Genomic DNA, 21,304 nt, shown 5'->3' on the forward strand with positions numbered 1-21,304 from the left:
GAGGTTTTTCTTTGACCACTAGCCGCCATTTCTTCAGCAGCCAGCCCAGCACCGAGCAGGGAGGAGGAGGAGGAGGAGGAGAAGAGCGGTGAGCCCTTGTCGGGTGGGGGTGGGTGGCTGGCTGGCTGGGAGGTGAAGAGCGGTGAGTCTTTGTGCCGGCCAAGCAGGAACCAGGTCGGGTGGGGGTGAGTGGCTGGCTGGCTGGGAGAAGAGCGGTGAGTCCCTCCCCAGCCAGCCAGCCACTCACCCCACCCGACCTGCTCCCTGCTTGGCCGGCCGGCCGGCACAAAGACTCACTGCTCTTCTCCTCCCAGCCAGCCAGCCACCCGACCTGCTCCCAAGAATGTCAGCGGGGACGGAGGAGGTGGGGGGCGAGGCGGTAGAGCGCGGCAGCGGCGAGAAGCAACACCCCCGCCGCTGTGTCCGACAGGCATCTTGCGTTTATGTCCATCATAAACAAGAGACGCCTGTCGGACACAGCGGCGGGGATGTTGCTTCTCGCCGCTGCCGTGCTCTTGCCTCACCAACGGTATCCCTCACCGCACGTCACTGCTCCACAGTTATAGTTTTACTCACGAGTAGGCAACATCTGATAGAACTAGGATCATGTTCCAATCAGAAATTATCAATTATGAGCAATTTTTATTGCAAACTGAAGGGAGAGACATTAACAAACGGAAGTTGTTATGATTATCAATTCATGTTTTGCTTTCACTTTCTAACAGTTAAACTGGAAGCTGTTTACTATGATGAATTAATCATTTTGAGCACAAACATGCTCCATTATTATGCAATCATGTTTGTTATAAACTGAGTCTTGATATGCCATATGTTCTTTGATTTTTATGTTTCCCATGTCATCCATCTAGAAACATATTGATTTTGTACAGTCCATTGGGTCAGAGGGGGCTGGCTTAAAAAAGTTAAGCTATTTTTTACATGTATGAGTAAACAATTTTAGATTTAGGTTATTGTAAGACTTGTGCTGCTTCTGCTTGTATGGCCAAAGCAGTGGTGAAATTTATTTATTTTTACTACTGGTTCTGTGGGCGTGGCTTGGTGGGTGTGGCAGGGGAAAATCTCCATTCCCTCCCCACTCCTGGGAGAAGGATATTGCAAAATCTCCATTCCCACCCCACTCTGGGGCCAGCCAGAGATGGTATTTGCTGGTTTTCCGAACTACTCAAAATTTCCCCTACTGGTTCACCAGAACCTGTCAGAACCTGCTAGATTTCACCCCTGGGCCAAGGAATCTGGAGTGAGTTGAGAAGGCAACTCAGAATTTCTCATTTGATTCAATTAAGGAGAAGAAACATGACTTGGTCACCATCTAATCTTGTAAAGGATATGACTAATACTCTATTTAATACATTTGGAAGTGTTGGCACTAAAGGTAATTAGGTACACATTTGTCCAATACAATGCATCCTAAAAGGAGACATGGGGCGGGGGGGGGGAGGTTCTAGTGATACAGAAACTGTTACTTCACCTTATCATTTCTGGCATTCTCTTCTTCTTTTAAAAACATTTAATATAGGAATTGACTCAAAAAAGTTTACTGTATAATGTATTTAAAGAAAATCAACAAATGGGCAACTAGCATGATGTAGAGAAAATTAAAAAAAAAACATTTACCAAACTATCCAAGCATATTGCAAAATATGATGATTCACAAGGTTAGAACGCTGGGCTGCTGATTGGCAGGCTTGAGTTTTAGGCCGATTGCTGCTGCAGGGCAGGGTGAGCTCCGGTCACACATTCCAGCTCCTGTCAACCACACAGTTGAAAAGTCGGCAACCGTGAGTAGATTAATGGGTACCATTTAGGTGGGCAACTTCACAGGCTCATGAAAGGAGTCCCAATTGGGCATCCCCCCAGACAATGATAATGTCACTGGCAAATCCTTTTGCCACATTAGCACTTTGGTGCTTCTGACACAGAAAAAAAGTGTATTGCAAATGTCTTCTGAAGAAAAAAAATGAAAGTGCTATATTGCATATGTCCCTATGGGCCCTGGCATCTGAATATCTTTAGTATTGTCTAGATAGGTCTTTTGGTGTAACCCAATTTCTTCAGTAGATGGCAAGGAGTGTCATCAAACATTAGGCAGGTAACGATCTAGAGCAGGATCTCATATACGGATAAAATATGTGAGGAATATATATGAAATTGCTGATCTATGAAATCCACAGACATTATACCATTCAGTCTTTGTTTTTCTCTGTGTATACAAAGATAATACACCTAATACCTTGAATTGCACCCACAAATTATTAGCTCAATTATGAAAATAGCAGCTCGTTTCGTTTCGTTCGTTTCGTTTATTGGTTTTGTATGCCACCCACTCCCGAAGGACTCCGGGCGGCTCACAATAAAACAGCGGAGGGGATAAATAAGACAATACAAGCAATATTAAAATACACAACAGTCACAATTGAAGCGGGGCTGGATACTTCAACAGCCCCCAGCCTGCCGGAACAGCCAGGACTTAGTAGCTTTATGGAAGGCCGGGAGGGTAGTAAGGGTCCGGATCTCCATGGGGAGCTCGTTCCAGAGGGCCGGAGCAGCAACAGAGAAGGCTCTCCCCCGGGGGGTTGCCAGCTGACTTTGGCTGGCAGATGGAACCCGGAGAAGGCCGAGCCTGTGTGATCGAATCGGTCTTTAGGAGGTAATTGGCAGGAGGCGGTCTCTCAGGTACCCAGGTCCGATGCCATGCAGGGCTTTATAAGGAACAACTAGCACCTTGAAGCGAGTCAAGAGACCGATGGGCAGCCAGTGCAGCTCACGGAGGATAGGTGTAACGTGGGTGTACCGAGATGCACCCACAATCACTCGCGCGGCTGCATTCTGGACTAGCTGAAGTCTTCGAACACTTTTCAAGGGCAGTCCCATGTAGAGCGCATTACAGTAATCCAGTCTTGAGGTAACGAGGGTGTGAGTGACTATCTGAAGTGCCTCCCGGTCCAGATTGGGTCGCAATTGGTGCACCAGGCGGACCTGGGCAAAGACCCCCCTGGTCGCAGCCGACAAATGGTGATCTAATGTCAGCTGTGGGTCCAGGAGGACTCCCAAATTGCGAACTTCTCTGAGGGGCATATAATTTCACCCCCCAGACTGAGAGATGGAATAATTAGCCAATCTTTGGGAGGGAACATCAATAGCCATTCAGTCTTGTCGGGATTGAGTGCAAGCTTGTTCATTCCCATCCAGACCCTAACAGCCTCCAGGCACTGGCACATCACTTCTACCGCTTCACTGAGTTGGCACGGGGCGGACAGATACAATTTTGTATCGTCCGCGTATTGGTGGTATTTAATCCCGTGCCGCCGTATGATCTCACCCAGCGGCTTCATGTAGATGTTAAATAGGAGGGGGGACAGGACCGAGCCCTGAGGCACCCCATAATTGAGGGGCCTAGGGGTCGACCTCTGTCCTCCGACCAACACCGACTGCGACCTGTCCGAGAGGTAGGAGGAGAACCACCGAAGAACGGTGCCTCCCACTCCCACCTCTCGCAACAGTTGCAGAAGGATACCATGATCGATGGTATCGAAGGCCGCTTGCATCATCTGGTATCTGAGAGATTTTTTTATATGGCTCTGCTTCCTGCCCAGCCCTGCCCATGGTTAAATGGCTGTTCTTTGTGTTGCTAAATATAGTTCAGGCAGCAAAGAGTTACTATTGATTGGACAAGACTCCTGATCTATTTTTTACACATACCTAATATGGTTCACAAGCAACCAATCAGGTGTTGGGCAATCTCTCTAATGAGTAAAGTGGGCTTGGTGCTCCTCCTTCTCCTCTCCCCCTTCTTCATCTGAGCTATGCCACTGAAAGGACAACAGTAGCAGCTGCAAAGCCAGGCATCTGCAGCTTCATTAACTTTATTTTTTTTTTGGTGGGGGAGGTCAACAGATGAACCTATTAAAAAAAAAGATACTTTCACGTATCAGAATTTATCAAAATGTGCAAGGTCCCAACCTAGTCCTTAGGGCAATATATCCAAATGGATCAAATTCAAAGTTCAGCATTGATGCAGTAGAGGCATGCATAATCAACATGAGACACATATAAACAAAGGCTTCAGTCCCATGACAATGTCACCATCTTCACTTTTTTATACCTGGCTAAGGCCCTTGTTATTGCTGATTCTGCTTTCAACAGTCATGTCTGCTATATAAATAAAAGGTTACCTTAGCATGGTTTCAATGTTTCAAATATACATTTACTGGAATTTGATTTGAGCAATGAACAAATCTCACAGTGGTGGTCTAATAGCAGGGAAATTGTGTGCATGAATTGTAATATTTTGTATTTTACCTCCACAAGGCAAGGAGGTACCTCTTGCTGTTTTCCTCTAGGTATGCCATCTGTTGGTTGAATAAATATGTACTAATCCAAAAACTGTGATGCAGTTAGTAGACAGCAATGTTCAGGAAGCAAGGCCCTTCCCCATCTCTTAGAGCAGACTTATTAAAAAGATTCATGTACCTTTAGTAGCTTCTGGAAGAAAGAAAGTTCATTATATTCTACTAGTGAAAGAGGTAAAAAAAACATATAGTACCTAACAAAAGAGATCATTTTTTTGTTAATTCTTTTAAGTTGCAAAAACTAAATAGCAAGCATTTATGTACAGAAATTCATGGTCCAATCTAAACATAAAGCTCCTCTTCAGAAAAATGGCACATGTGGATAATTTCTCCCCTATCAGGGTATCAGTTGATTTTTTTTCTCATCAAAATAAATTATCTTTAGACTATTTGAATTTCTAATTAAAAATGGAAGAGGAAAACTAAAGGATTGGCTATCTCACCCTTTTTACCTGTCTAAGAATAGGAACATACAGACATTTGAATTAGCTCTTGAAAGAAATAAAGAAAGTCAATTGCTAGTATTTAATACTGGAATCTCAGTTGAACTGAATGATCTCTTGATAGCCAATATGTAACCTATTTCACTGTAGTTTTAAATGAATAATATTACAGTCACTCAAACTTTTCCACAACACTAGCTTGCAGTTTGAATTACATTATCAATCCAGTCTTTATCGCTTACTGTGAATGTGACTCTTCTTATTTCAAATAAATATGTTGCTCTGGTGCATTTTTTTCATAGAATTAGGGTTTTCTTTAAAAAACACTTGTAACTTTTCTATTCATTATTAGCATCAAACCAAATCAGTTTACTGCAGGATGAATCTTGCATCCTTCTTGAAGGTTATGGACTGGACTCCATCAATTGGTCCAATGCAGATTAGTAGATAATTTTTTTTCTAATTTGCTAGTAAGATTGAGATAGAATGATTGATCCAAAGTCACCTGGCCAGCTTCTGTGCCTAAGGAAAGATTAGAATCTGGGTTTCCTAGTTTTATGCCTTAATCCCTATCCTTCACTGGAGCTCTCCCTATTAAACATGTTATCCAAAATACTTTGAACAAAACAATATTTTAAAATTTAGATTTTTTTAAAAAGAGGTTTTAAAAAAAAATTACAGAATTCTTGGAATGTAATTGAGTTGAGGAAGAACATGAGAAAACAAAGAGGTCTTTCAGAAGATCAGTATCTGAGGAGGACAATGGTAGTTCTGACCCAGTGCAGGTATTCATTAACCAAGACATCTGAAGCTGAATTGAGAGAGAACATGACCTTTATAATAAAGTGGATGAACCTATAACATATCTATTCATTTTTGTCATGATTTCATAAAAGCCTTAAATAATATAGCTGATATCTGAAGCACAAAAAATACTTCTATTAGATTCTGCCCAAAACTATTTACTCTTGGTGGCTTTCTATCTCCTGTTCCAGATGACCTACAAAAGGTATTTCAGGTGAACTTCAAATCAGAAGGAGATGTGCTAATATTCCATCTAAGTAGAGTTGTCTGTAAGAGAACCTGCAATCTATGTAATTAGATACTCAACTGTTCTAACCCCCCTCATTCCACACCAAAGCACACTCCGAGCCAGAGATAAATTACAGCATTTAATTAACAGACAAACAGGTCCTTGGCAGCAACCCAGCACAGACAAGCTTGGGCAGCAATAAACACAGATAAGGCTTGGCAGCAATCCAGCCTGCCAAGCTCATACAAAGTTCTCCGACGTTCGATTCTGTGTTGACTTCTGCAAAGAGAGGCGTGTGTACAAGTGGCTTTTTTATAGTCTGGAGAGGAGTCTAATGACCACCAGCTGAGTACAATTACCTCCTGTAATTGCATAATTGTTCCTGATGCCCAGTAGCTCTTCGATGGCGTGCATCCAGGAACAACTCACTACTGGCCTCCGGCTCACTCTCCCTTGTCTCCTCCCCACAAGGCTCAGGTGCCTCCTGGTGGCCAACCAACCTCTCTGCACCCTGCTCGGAGTCGGAACCCTGTCCAGGGTCCTCCATATCCTCCAGAGCCGATTCAAAGGGCCCTTCGCTGTCGGAGTCTGGTGGCAGCTTCAACGGCTCCTGCTGGGCCACAACACTCAATCATGTTACATCCCTGTCAAGAAGCCCAATGCATCAAAATGTATGATTCCTGCACATTGAATCGTTTAATGCAGAAAAGAGGATTTCAGCCAATGCAGGGTGATTTTAAGCCCCAGATTTAATAGTTTTCTGGATCTTTTATTTTATTTATTAATAAATATGTACTGTGTATACCATTCATCACACTGTCCAGAGTGACTCTTTTCTTTCTTTCTTTATATACTTTATTTGGGAACAAGGCAAGCCATACTGTGTTTTGTAAAAACACCTGCATACACATTACTTTAAAAAAAGTAAAATGTCTAGCCACTTATGTCCTTGCAATAAAGTATTTTTTTTTAAATAAAAAGATGCTGCAGTAAGATGCTGCAGTAAGTAGTACTATTCCTTATAAAGACGGGTGGTGGTGGAGGGGGGGGGTCTTTTCTGGTTTGGAGCCTTGTCCTTTGGATTTTTGCTCAAGTGACATTGCCAGGATTTTCAAATGATTTTTAGATGCTTCTCTTTTATTTCTATACTTTATTTCTATACTTTTACTTCAGTTAGCTGCTATGTTTCAGATCCTTTACAGCCAGCAATTAACAGTCTCCAGTCAAATAAAAACTACTTCTAAAGTTACTAAGATATGTTAGAATAGATATCAGATGGTCAAGCAAAATCTTAAAATTTCTCCTATACTTCTAAACCCAAGAGGGTTCTAAAGATTGTGTGCTATGTGTTTTGAAAAGATGAGTTTTATGTGTCCCAGCAGTTCCCACATTTTTTGTGAAATAGCACAGCACAGAAGCTCCCTTGGAGAGTCTGGGCCAATCTGTCTATCTCAGCCCAAGAAACCTCACAGGTACATCTGAGGCCTTTTTAGTCTAGGAACCTAATGAAGATGTCATTCTGGGATAAACTCAGCTATAATAAACTCCTGCAAGGTGATGCAGTATTTCTGTAGTCAAGAGAAAAAAAGAAAAAAAGAAAAAGGTGTCATAAAATTTGAATATTTACAGGAAAACTAAAGCATTTTAAAATAAGAAAACAGGAAAAAAAGTAACACAAAAGAAATGAAAAGTATTAATAATAACGACCAGGCAAAGAAACAAAAAAGAAAGAAATGTAGAAGTACAAACTGTTGGAGATGGGAAAAATGAAATAAAATTTACAGTTGGGACATAATAAAATCATAGTGGAGACATTTTTCCATCAGGCAGTTTACCCTACTCAAAAAAGTAAGTAAGTAAATAAATAAAAATATATTTAAAAGACTATTTCTTCAATTTAGATAATGTTATGAAAATAAGCTTCTCATGAGCAGTTGAACCACAGCACTCTTATTTTTTTACTGTGCTTCTATTAAATCCAAAAGAAGTATTTGTGCAGACAATATTATGTACGAAGTGGGGAGTGGCAATTATTGTGGACTATTGTAGCGACAACTAAAAATGTGACAAATCATTCTTGATAATCAGTTGAATTTATTTTTGCAGATGACAGATCAGCAACACCCATACTTTACTGAAATTTTATGTTTTAAATTATCTAAACTCCAAGGTACATCAGGTTACAATTCTTTGGTGTGCCTGTAAAGTAGAAATGTCCAGAGTATCATTCTGTGAGACAACACAAGTCCCTTCTTAACAAGCTTCAATATATCTCTTTGTAAATTATATAAAATGCTCAGCTATCAAACTTGTGTAAGAAAATTGTCCTCAAAGGCTAATAGGAAGGTGCTCACAAACTGTGGGGGGATTTACTTATTTTTCTCAAAACTCACACACATTTTCATTTATCAAGAAGTATTTCCCTGTGTGCTTTAATTACATCCTAAAGGTATATCTTGTTAAATAGAGCATAAAATCTCTAGTGGAGCTACCGTGTGGAGATATAAATAAATATTAAAGCATCAAACTGCCAGCATCTACTCCCCCCCCTCTCTTTTTTTTTCTTTTAGTATTTATACAGCAGCAGTTTCAATTCTGTGCTCTGCTGAGGAAGATATGCTTCTGAATACAGATATTGGAAATTCTGAAAGGCCAAACTCCCATAATCTTCCAATTGCCCGACATCAAAACATACCATGTTTGAAAGACAAGTAGGCAGCAGCTTTCTCAGTTGAAGTCACCCTGTGACAGAAAATTTCAGGTTCAGATTATGTATCTCTGTCATAATCATGCGACACACAACAGCTTCTCTCAAGAGCAACTAAAAATTGTTCTTTGTTCCTATTTCCATGCTGATATTTCATCTTGCCTCCACTGTGGGTGACTGGATCTCTATGGCTGTTTATCAGGTTGCACAGCCTCCCCCGCCCTGGAAGAGCAGCTCTCTGTATCCTCCACACATCTGTTGTCAAATCTGTTCAGCTTTTGCCTGAGAAGATTGCTTGTGCTGATAATGCAATGCAGGAGGAAAAATAAAGTTTATTTTAAAAAATAGAAGAGGGTTGGTAAATTTAAGGAAGGAGAGACTGTCTTGTGTATCAAGGCTAAATTAAGACTTGCTATACAGATTGAACTGCAGGAATGTTTATTTTATTTATTTAGTAATCAAATTTTCACAGCCACCCATCTCTCATCGAAGTTGGATGTGTAATTGGCCACAATCAATGTCGACTGTCTAAGAAGTGAAGCTGTTTGGCACAAGCTCATATTTCCAAAAGCCTGTTTTTCAGGGACAAACATGATTTATGATGGCATAAACATTCTCACACTTTATAAAAAATGGAAAGGCATGCTGAGAATATCAAATCAGTGGTAGACAGATTGGAGGAAGCATATAGATTTTTATCAATATCACATCTTTCCAATTCCTCTGACCTCCTTTTTGAGAGAAAATCCAAATCATACTGAGATGATGTAGCACAATTTCTACATTCGAAAAAGGCATACATGTCTACATTTGTGTTGCTATTACTGTTCCATTCTGTTTATTTCAGTAATCTGTTGTTCTGAAGTACTAATTCAGAAAGCGAGATCGAAAATCTATAAATAAAATAAAATCTATAAATGATGGGTAGCCACATAAACACAAAACCTTAACAACCCCAAACTGTGTGTGCATGGCATTGATCCAGTGGTGAAGAGAAGAAAACAGACAGAATGCTTAGCAAATTTTCCTAGGTTACTGCACTGACAAGGAGTTGTTCTGTGGGGAGTGGAATGATGTGTTAAAATCAGCATAATAGGCAGTGTCACAGTATGAGTTCCATCCCTTTGCATTTCTGGAATAGAAAGTTAGACAGGCATATCCCTCAGCAGAGGAATTGTCCAGTGGGAGATCATGGTAGCTTGCAGCCTAGATTGAATATTTTGCTAGCTGTTGCCAAAGCACCTCAATCTGGACAAGATTTTTAAATTGAGCTGGTATGAGCAGGAGCCACTTAAGGATGCTATACAAATATGCATCTGCCCAAAGGATAATTGGTCTTAGAACTGGAGTAAACTAGCTGGTAAATGATGTATTAATTACTATAAATCTACCAAGTCATGGAAATAGCATGCTTCTCTTGGTAAATATTTCCTCTAGCTATGAAAATACTATGTCAAAGACATTTTTTCTTCATTTCTTCTGTTCAATATAATCAAGGCTGTTAATTGAATACAAACTTTTATTTAAAATCAAATTATCTGAGGACCTAAAATAATATTTGTTTTATGGTTTTGCCCTAATTCCTTGAAGTGTTCAATGATAGGACTTTTCTTTGAAATGACCATCTCACACTCATCTAAACTGCTTCCATAATCTTAGGATCACCTCTGATCTCTGAACATCAATAGTTACCCTTGTGGACAATTAAGAAGAAAATGGACATCATTATTCTGATTTAATGACAATATAGATCTGGAATCTCAGGACTAGAAAGCATTAAGTCACATTAATCCACTGTTTCGTTATAGTTCAAAATGACTTTACTATTTATAATAAGTTCAAACTGAAAGCATTCAATTTATGATGGCCATAGTAGAAATGTAGATGAAGATTCTTTAAGTGTGAAATGAATGTTGGTTTCAGTGAGAAAAGGATGACATGATGAAATGGTATTTCATTTTTTAGAAATATAAAGAATGGCAGGTTAAAAGAATATGTAGCTTAGCAAACAGCTTTGATCCATGCAAACAAATTTCAATAATGGAGGATCCCTTCCATTTTATATCTTGCAATGGGCTTTAAATAAAAATAGAAAGAATAATACTATTTCAGTTAAGGAGTTAGAGTAATTTAGAGTTAGAGTAATTTATTTATATGCCGCCCTTTTCCCTGGGGGGACTCAGGGCGGCTTACAACTCCCTTACAAGGAGGTTCTTTCAGATTTTTTTTTAAACAATGGGTCATACAAATGAATACGATATGTATTGTACATGGATGGGAGAATGGGTAGCAATTCATTTCTTTCCCTTTTCTTTTGCCTATGGTGGGGGATATGGGAGTTTCGATATTTTTGGCAATGTGATAGATGATGAGGCAGATCACTAATAGACAGCTGGTGTTGTTTTGTTTTGCATTATCTTATTAGTCATTTATAAGAAGCACTGATTGGCACATGATATTCTCTGCATAGCTGCAGCATTTTAAAGTTAGAAAAAGTGAAAATCATTCAGGGACAGATTCAAACTGTTTTGAGTGTTTGAAAAGAAAAAAACAATGATGATAGAGATGAGAGAAACAAGAAACTGTGTTTTAACTTTTCTGTGTTTATGATATACAAAGATGTTACAAATATATCTTTGGTTATTGATCTATGGAACAGACATTCTTTATTGTGGGAATGGTAAATTGCTAATTTGGTCAATTAGTTTTGAGACAGATCATTTTCATATAATCTGCAAGGGATGGTTCAACCACCTGCCTTCTGTAATGTAGGAGACCATTTTCAAAGAGTGCTGAATTAGAAGAAAACATTTATTTGTTAAAAGTGCTATGACCAAAGTGAGCCAAAAGCAAATGAGAGAAAGTTAGACAATCTAAATTTAAATTTGGTAAACAGGAGACTGAAAAGAGTAAATCCAGAGTTGGGCAGTCTGAGATCAACACCAAACCGCCTTGTTGAGAGTAGGATGAACCAATATCAGACATTATAGATTCCAATATTATTGGTGTGAAAGGACTGGCAAGCAAGTCACAATGGCAAACTCACGAATATTAATATATGAAAATGATCTGTCTCAAAACTAATAGAAAATAATATAGTGTGGGTCAGCACTGAATTGGGAAGTCTCTTTAAGGATTTCACAAACTCAACAATAGCTTTGAGTAAAACTTTTGTCCCTCTGAAAGGAAGACACATTTATCCTCATGAGGAGGATCTTCTATTTAGAAGGGTACAATTGTTGTATGCTTTAGGGAAGTCAGATAGTGATAGTACTCTCTTGCTGATATATTCCTCAGAGTCAGTTTGAGGGAGTCTAGTGGAATATGAAAACGGTGCTGAAGATTGGGGAACCTTCCAATAAGAGAAATTGGGTCCTATATCTGAATGGAAGAGGCATTTATGAATTCAGAACCTGTTGAATGCTAATTGATTTTTTAAAAGAGAGACATAATATAGAAACAGCAAAGCTATTGGGCAGGGGAAAGAATGGCTCAGACAAATGTACATGCAAATGTTTGACAAATATAGAAATGGGATACTAAAGTAATCCTTAAGGACATAAAATGATACATGAGCATCATCAAGATTAGTCATGGACTAAACTCAAAGATGAAAACCTTTTTCATATCATATAATAATTAAATGCATTTTGTAACTTTATCAATATGCTTAGTATTAATTATACAATTTAAGCAATCTTAGTTCACTGATACTTTGGAAATCGTATTTTACACAGATGCAAACTTTTCCCCTCATCTTTAAAAGTTTAATTTATCTGAATCATCAAAGTGCTAAAGATTTCTAGTTTCTATTGTATAAATAGTACTCAGCTATTATCTTTATCCTATAATGAATTATTTGCATTTTACAATACAATAATACAATTGACTTGAAAAAGAAAGACTGTTCATGGAAAATCGAGGCAGAGGTATAGCTAAATTTTCATTCAGAAACTGTTGCAATACATTGCAGAGCAGTTCTTCCAATGAGGCAAGGATATGGAGCCTGGAGGAATTCATTATGCCTACATGCTGCTACATCTTTGTTATCTGTCAACTCTAATCTTGTTCTTTATCAGCGGGAAGCCGCTACTACCTAGATATTTGCATTCAGAGAGGCATGGATAAAACATTTGCTATCCTAATTCACTTTTAAAATACAGAAAAAGTGTTTAACATCAAACAAGGCACTGCACAGTTCTATTTGAAGAAGGAGGTTCCAGGAAAAGTGGCTCTGAGCATCCCTTCTCTAAGTATCTTAAGCCAACTTCTCTAGGCCAAACTCTCTCAGAAATGGTGACACGTAGCGCTTCATTTATCTATAATTAATTAGTTGGAACATTTATACCCCTTGCTTCAGTTGAAATGACTTCCAGTGTTGTGTGCAAAGCAATAAAAAGGCAGAACATAAACAGATAAGGACCTGAAGGAGAAAAAGAAAAATAAGAGTCTTCAGGCATAATAAAATGTCAATTTAATGGATCATTTGGGAAAGGGAGTTATCTGCTCTTCTTGAATTTTCATTAAATCATGGTGATTTGCATTATTTATATAAAACCCTATGATGCAAACAATGCAACCATTTGTGTTAATTTACATTGTCTACCTATAATCATTATGCCATTGCATAAATGACATGTTGATGCAAATGATATAATTACATAATGACAATGTTACACAAATTATGTCAATAGCTATGAATAAAATAATTTGTTTTTAAATGTTTAAGTACTCCACTAATTTGGTGCAAAGGGCATGTCTTTGGTGGGCATACCCATGTAAATATTTTGCCAGTTGCATCCAAAGTCTGCTAAATGAAGAATCTCTAAGTTGAGGTTCCACTGTGCATTTTGAAATATTATATAGACACTTAATCTCTCCTTCTCCCTCTGTTACAAATTGGTGGAACAGCTGTTGGAGGACCCTTAGGAGAAAAAGGAGTAGGTAAATCTTACGGAGCTTTGCTTTCCTTTTCCTTTCTTAAAACCCTTTTAATAGAGGTCAATCTGGAGTCAAAAAGAGAAACTGAAAACCAAGATACAATTGATTATGTTGATTGCCCTTTATTGTTCTGAGAGTATGGAATGGCAGGAGCAGAAATATGCTTCCTGGTTATCCATGGCTTTAAATTTCTGTTGGCCTCCAAACATTTATATCTCTCAACTCAAAGTTATTTCACAAAGTCCTGCATGGTTTAGTTAATGTACTGTATTATTTGCTGTTTAATTATGGGTTACATATTCCATTAAAAAAACAGTCAGTCCTTCAGCTGACCTTTGCAAGTGCTATTCTGGATGTGAGCAACCTTTGAAATGGACTTTGATATTTTTAATACTGGTGAAACAGCTGCATCACTAAAGAGAAAGACAAAGAACATTTCACTATAGGTTTTCATATTTGCAGCTGTGTCTTCTCTTGCTGAATAAAAATAATCCCTGCAGGCGATTTGGAGCCTGATTTTCTCATGTCACTGCTTTCTTCCAGAGGGAATAAAAACACTACCAAAGTTATGTTTAATTTTCTTTTAAGTTAAATATTGATTCAATTTTCTTAGGAAGTGTACTATCCTAGCAATACTTATGACATAGAGTAGAACATTTTAGAAAAAAACAAATGAGTTCTGTGAACAAAGGAAACAAGTGATTTAGATTCTCCCCCAATTTTAATATAGTCCTTAAGCATGGTAATTGTCAAGATGAGAACTATTACTTATATTCTCTTTAGTCGTAAAATGCTGCCTTTTTCTTACAAGTTCTCATTCAGTTTGATAAAAGACTATTTATCTTGAAAAATTCTTTCAAAGAAAATGATGATTTCTTGTGATCTTTTTTCCCCCAGTGGTTTTTAGAGTTCTTCAACACAAATGGCCAAGACTATTTATGTGAATCATTTATTTTATAATTGTATGCACTATTAAATAAAGTATCCTTGGCTTTCCACCATCTAGTTAAATCCCAAGGCATGGCTTTAGGAAGACAACTTCCCATATAACTTTTCATACTTGAAAATTTATGCAGCCATGGAGATTTTAGAGTGATAGGAAAAAGTGTAACAGAGTACAGCAAAGATAGCACGATACATTTGAAATTACTTAAATCCTGAGCATGAGATAAACAAACAGGAAAACTAAAAGTTCTGATTTCAGACCAGCATGTTATCAAGTAAATTGTAGGCTGAGAATGGATGTATTATGCAAATTAACTGTAGTTCTTTATGGCTCCTCAAGTTATTATTGCGATACATTCTTACATATTTTGCTCATATCAAATTCTATCTCTCACCTGTAGATAGAAATAGCTCTACTTTTAAAAAAGCTAAGCTTTATATTATAGAATTCTATATTGGTCATCACCAATAAGATATGGTACATTGATCTTTTAAGTTTGCATATTGTACTTGAGTGCATGCTTGAAGGAGGAGGTAGCATTAGATGGGAGCTGTCCAAAATCAGTCTCCAGTTTCCTGGTAAAGAAACATTTGCTTCAACCTTGCTTTTGTTCTATAGACAAAAAATCTCCTGAGGCTCTTAGAATAATATATTCTAATAATATTTTCTGCAGAAATTGCAAATTTTCACTGTTACCTTTTTAAATCATAAGGTGTCCACCAACCTATCCAAATCAACCACAGTAATAGCACATATTCAAATGAAATAATTGATTTGGTCATTCTACTGTTTATTTGATTGAAGTAAATCTGCATTAAAGAAAAAAATACAGAGCTTTTCAGCAAATGATAAGTCAGTGGCAGCAGAATGACAAAGAGATGCAATAGAACTAAATATGCAGTTACTGAGAAAATTGGTCATATACCATTTTCATTGAAAATAAAAATGTAATTGTAATTAAATGACTAATGGATTCATTGAACAGGAGACTTTCTGATTTTGAACAATTACTACAGAAAAAGTATACAGATTTAAGACTGTTCACCTAGAGGGCTCCTACTTTTAAAAGAAGCAATGTTAGAACATTTGTTAATTAAAGCATTAATTATAAACTGAGGTGGTGAAAAAGACTTTTGCCTTTAACTGAGTTTGTTGTTTTTATTACCAATGTGACTCTAAAGAATCATTCTAAGCATAATCCATTCTACTGTACTTTGACTCGTCTTAAGATGTTTCTTAAAACTGTCAAGATTGAAAAACGCCTAAGCTTCTTGTGACCGTTATTGCTTTTCAACTTGCCAAAGAACTGGGGGGGGGGAGGGAAGGGTGAGATGGAATGTAGAGGCTGCAATCTTCAACCAGGAGAGTCAAGGACACTTCTGCAGGTGTTGGCCAAGAAGTGAACTGTAATCAAAACAAAAGGCTGATTCCTAATTGGACAATATGAGCTGTTCCATGGGAGGAGGGGATGAAACTCATTTTTAACTATGCAGAGTTGCACATGAAAATTTAGAGTTGGTTTTGCTTTCTTCAGTGCCAAAATGATGTACTCAATAAAGTTTTGCTTTTGTGATTTTAAAGTTCCTGAAAATGCCTGCTTTTATTGGGTCTGCTAGTCAGACAGTTGACAAACACTATGAAATTCCACTGCAGTTTGAGTCTCAGGACACAGGGCTATTCGTTTAGTATTTTGCTTTAGGTCCATCTTCAAAGTCACAGAAGATCATGAAAAAATGTAGCCATCCTTTAAAGCTGCAGGTATAAAATGATCAAAGCCTAAATTATGATTAAGGCATATGTGAGTTAATATACCATATAGCTTATTATGATCCTGTAGAGATACATTAAATGCTTATATAGTAAAAATGATATTGCTCTCCTGTAATATCTTCCTTGGCTAAAAACATTTTGAGGTTTGCTGACTGTAGCAGGATGTAGGCAGGTTGTTAAAATGCAGAGACATCACATTGATAACAAAGATATATATGGTCAAAGTTTTAATTTTATCAGTTGTAGCAAATGGCTATGAAACCTGGATCATCAGAAATACTAAATTAATATTGATGCCTTGATTTGTGATTCTGAAGAAAACTGTGGAGGACATCTTGGACCACCAAATCATGAAATAAAACTAGATTGCTCACTGGAAGCACTAATCCTGAAGCTAAAGTTTATAGCTTTATGAAGGGATTGGGAAAAAAACCTGGAGGCAATTGAAAAAGAATCTGTCTCAAAATATAGCTAGATTCTTTGATGGAAGAGATAACCAAAACTTACAATGTTTCTCAGCTTTGAAAACTTGAAGATGTGTCGATTTCAACTCCCAGAATTCTCCACCCAGATATACACCCAGTCAGAATTCTGAGAATTAAAACCCACGCTTGACTTTAAGTAACCAATGCTGACACTGATTTACAGGAACTCAAAGCAGCAATTACTGACACACAATGTTGGCAAAGTGATGTTCATCAGGTCTCATGTGTTGGCCCACATTTGGAATAACAAATGTGGAAAATAGAATAAATGTTGTGCCTAAAGATATATATGTCAACTTTTTATTCAGTTCTATTCTCAGTAAAATATTCTCAGTGCTTGGCATGCAGATTGCTTGAATCAAATAACTTTTAGTCCATTAATTTATATATTTCTTTATAGGATCAGGCTTTCATTTTGTTCAGAAAATTAAAGTAGACAGTATGCATGAGAAATTGGATTAAATATGGAATATTAGTCATTCACAGTTTTCACTAAAATTTTCCATGTCTTTTTGCTTGTAATTATTAAAATAAATTGATATACCATTTTGGTTAAGGTAACAAAATAAATACCTAGGACACTGGACTAGTAACAAAAGCAATTTCCATATCTCATATGCTTTTCTCCCCCATAATATGACTTAGTATTGTATCACTTAGTATTCTGCATCCTGATTTCATTGTGTTAGTAGCCACTTGTGGGTGATGTTTTCACAGCTTAAGAGATACAATTCAGTACAGTAAGATGGAACTTGGGAAACATACATTTTATATCAGGCTTATATACTAATACATTATCAAAATGTAGGAAGGCATATTAAGCAGAAGGCCCATCTAGTCCACTAGGCAATCAAATGCTTTTGAGAACCTGAGCCATAGAGCATAAGGATGACAGTTCACTTCTAGCTATTTCTTCATAACTGGTAAGCTTAAATTGGTAGCCCCTAATACTAGAAGCCAGAGATTTGGCTAGGTCTCCAATTTAAATATTAAATAAATTGGTGACCACATCTAATTGCATCAAATTCCACAATTCAGCTATGAAAAGCAGGATTTTCTTGTATTAGTTGAAACTCTCCACATTTTGTATCGGCAAATGAAAGCAGAGATCTGGTTTAGAATTCACTGTTAAGGTCTGGCTGCATAGACTACACTTCTATACCCTGATTGGTTGCAATTGCTAAACCACAACTGCCACTTGGTCAGTGGATAAAGGGCTGGTGATATCATAAAGCCTTGCCAGTATTTTCCTGCTATAAAGGTTTCTGGGATATTAGGTGCTTTCAGCAGAAATTGGGTGAGGAGCCTGTATTTCTGGAATAGTAATTTTTGATTGAATGTAATTTTTTTGCTTCTAGGACCAACCAGCAGAAAGATATATAACTCGGTTAATGGCTGATTATGCTTGTTGTGAGTACAGGATCTTTCTGTATCTTTACCAGATCTATTCAAGCATCATTGCTTCTACTCTGAAAATGTTTGGAATCCTCAATTGTTAGTGATACAATACTTTAAGGTAAAAATATCACAGGCACATATTCATTTCATTTGATTTTAAATTTGGTATGATGCACAGTTTATTACTTAAATGTATATGCTGCCCATCTCCTAGATACCATTGTTTTAAAAAATGGTTTTCAAACGGTGCTCCTTTGGTGCTGATCTATCCAGTGTAGTTCATTGTAAGAGTTATTTATCTCTCAGGAATAGAATTATTATTTGACATCTGGGTATTGAGTTTAGATTAAAACAATATAGATTAAAAGTGAGTTACAACAGCTGTCAGTATTCAACATTCTGCATACTTATATATGTCCAATATTTCAGTTTAGAAATTAAGTGTAACGTATGTTTTAATAATATAAGAAGTTACAATACAATAGCAGAGTTGGAAGGGACCTTGGAGGTCTTCTAATCCAACCCCCTGCCTAGGCAGAAAACCCTATACCATTTCAGACAAATGGCTATCCAACATCTTCTTAAAGACTTCCAGTGTTGGGGCATTCAGAATGTTGAAAACATTTAGTTGGGTACTTGCTGGAAATTCAGGTTGAAAATAAAAAAATAGATACTGCTATTGTTTTATAGATTGACAAACACAAATATCAAGCCAAGCCCTATGATGCAGCCATATATGCTGGGACTTTTGTAACCAGCCATGGATTTTTTGCCTGTAATAATTCATAATAGTCAGTGGCTTTCCTTATAAGGGCCTCAAAGGACTCTATCCTGCCACTGATAACAGTTTCTCTTCCTTGCCACGTTAAAGGAGTCTCTGGTGAGTCCCTTGTTAAAAGGCATTCATTGGACCTGGTTGAATTGCCCAATATTCCATATCTAGCCAATTTGGTAAAGAGATGGCAGCATTGCAGCTCCAGGAGCTCATAGATGAAATACACTATCTTGAATGTTGGGTTTAGAATCAGGTTTTGGTCTTCAGAAATCCCGGTCAGTGATGGATGAGCTTTACTAAAAAAAGAGGAATATGATTCTGATGAGACTTCTGGTTGCCATAGTAGCATTGACCACAATATCCTATTGAAGGACTTGAGGGAGTTGTAACCTACTGCAATGTGATCTCTTTGTAGCACAGATTTTCACAATCAAGAAATATTGTTTGTCCAAACAACAACAGCAAAATGTATTGTGTATATAATATATACTAGTGATGGCCAACCCTTTGGGTTTGATGTATCAAAAATTTGAAAAATGCCTAATTTGACTTTACTGGCATGTCAGAACCCACCACCCATCCCAGTAAAAGAGAAACTATTGTTTTCATATTCATTTATTTAAAATAACACAATCCAATTGTGTGTGATCCACAGGATCTGCTGCATTTCACTTACCTTTAGGCAGTGTTCCCTTTCTCTTAATAGCCCTCTGTGGCCTACCTAACTCAGCTCCAGGTCACACAATCCTTTGTTCTTGCAGTGGCTTCAGAGAATGTTCTTTCACAGTCTCTGCAGCATTCAAAAATTATTTAAAAGCATACTCCATTATCACAATGGTTTTGCAAGGATCCAGAAGTCGTACAAAGGCAGACCCCATTCATATACAGCCTATGCAGCCTTCAAACACCACATGAGAATGAGATGTGCTTTTGAGAATAGATGTTGGCTGTTGATGAATGTTGGTGTCGTATTTGATACATATGTCATAAATTTGCTTTCATAGGCATATAGCATACATAATACTACAGCCACGAGAACTATTTTATCCTTATATTGACATAGTTTCAGTACTGCCTAATACAATCCAGAGTGTATTGAATCTGAATGGTGCATTAAGTCTTTCTCAGATTTAATGCACCATTCAGATTCAATATGCAATTCATAGAACCATCTACTCTTATTCAAATCTACAATAGTGGTATAAATTTTGTGATCCTATTACTTGTTGGCATCAATAATCAACAACTTTTCCTATAGCAGGGCACATACGAATCAATTGTCATTGGAGATGAAGCTATCCATCATCTTAGGTTTAGCCATCTAGAGAAGGGTAAATTATATTTATTTCATCTCTTTTAATTTTATTGTGATTGTGATATTACATCAATTATGTTTTTAATATTGCTTTTATGGATATTTTTATTTGTTAGCTGGTTGGAGCTATTTAAGGATATGGGCTGCATAATCATTTTCTAAATAAGTAAAATCCCTTCACTTATGTGCTTTCTCTTGAACTGCAGAGGAAATGTTCTTGTTTCTTAAAGCAAATTTCCTCTGACTCCAATACCATGAATTGTAGGTTTCCCAACTGCTGTTAATTTAGGAAAGTGTCCCAGGGATTACTTAATCCAATTTCCTGATTTAGATATAAAAGGAAATTTATTTAAGAAATCAGGACATCTACTATACAAGCTGATATATGGGAAGAGAATAATGAAAGAAAAGTAAGGACCTGATACGTTCACTGGCAATCAAACTATTGTTTGAAACTGGACATGCAATAAAAACAAATCCAGCCCAGGTAAAGATTAAGTTGGAACATAAATAGAATTTTAAAAATACACACTCTGAAAATAAAAACAACTCTTCGGAGCCAATGAATGCCATACCAAAGAGAGAAGCAGGCAGGGCTGCCAGTTTGGTAACTTCATTTTTTTAAAAAAACATTTACCTACAGTATAGAACTGAACATTATGATGCTTTTCAAAAGATCTTGGCAAGGGTATTTTATGAAACCTGTTCAGTTTTGAGTTGTACTTCAGGAAAACCAACATTAATTTTCAGGAATGTGAATGCTTCCAAATTCCTGTTTTGTTTTTGTTTCAGCGTTTCTGCAACAAAGCTGATGGGAAAGTGGATCTCTCTGTAGGGAACAGACTTTTGAGACTGATCAAGAACATGACTATATCTGTGGAACATGCCAGAAAGGAGCAGGTAATTTAAAAGTTTGAAAATATTGGAATTAAAAGCTGGATCTAAATCCAAATTATTCCAAAAAGATAGTATATTACCATTTAGTAATAGCACTAACCTTATATACCACTTCATAGTTCTTTTACAGCCCTCCCTAAGCAGTTTACAGAGTTAACATTTTCCCCAACAATCTGGATCCTCATTTTACCCACCTCGGAAGGATGGAAGGCTGAGTCAACTTT

General features: G+C 37.3%; 1 long non-coding RNA gene across 1 annotated transcript; it reads left to right on the forward strand.

Moving 5' to 3' along the window:
- Positions 1-18,007: 18,007 nt before the first annotated feature.
- On the forward strand, positions 18,008-21,084 carry LOC116511091. The gene is made up of 3 exons (XR_004255717.1): positions 18,008-18,211; positions 20,127-20,199; positions 20,976-21,084. It is a non-coding gene; the product is annotated as an uncharacterized LOC116511091 (long non-coding RNA).
- The last annotated feature ends 220 nt before the right edge of the window (positions 21,085-21,304 follow it).

The sequence above is a fragment of the Thamnophis elegans genome, chromosome 7, assembly GCF_009769535.1.
Source record: "Thamnophis elegans isolate rThaEle1 chromosome 7, rThaEle1.pri, whole genome shotgun sequence".
Taxonomy (NCBI): Eukaryota; Metazoa; Chordata; class Lepidosauria; order Squamata; family Colubridae; genus Thamnophis; species Thamnophis elegans.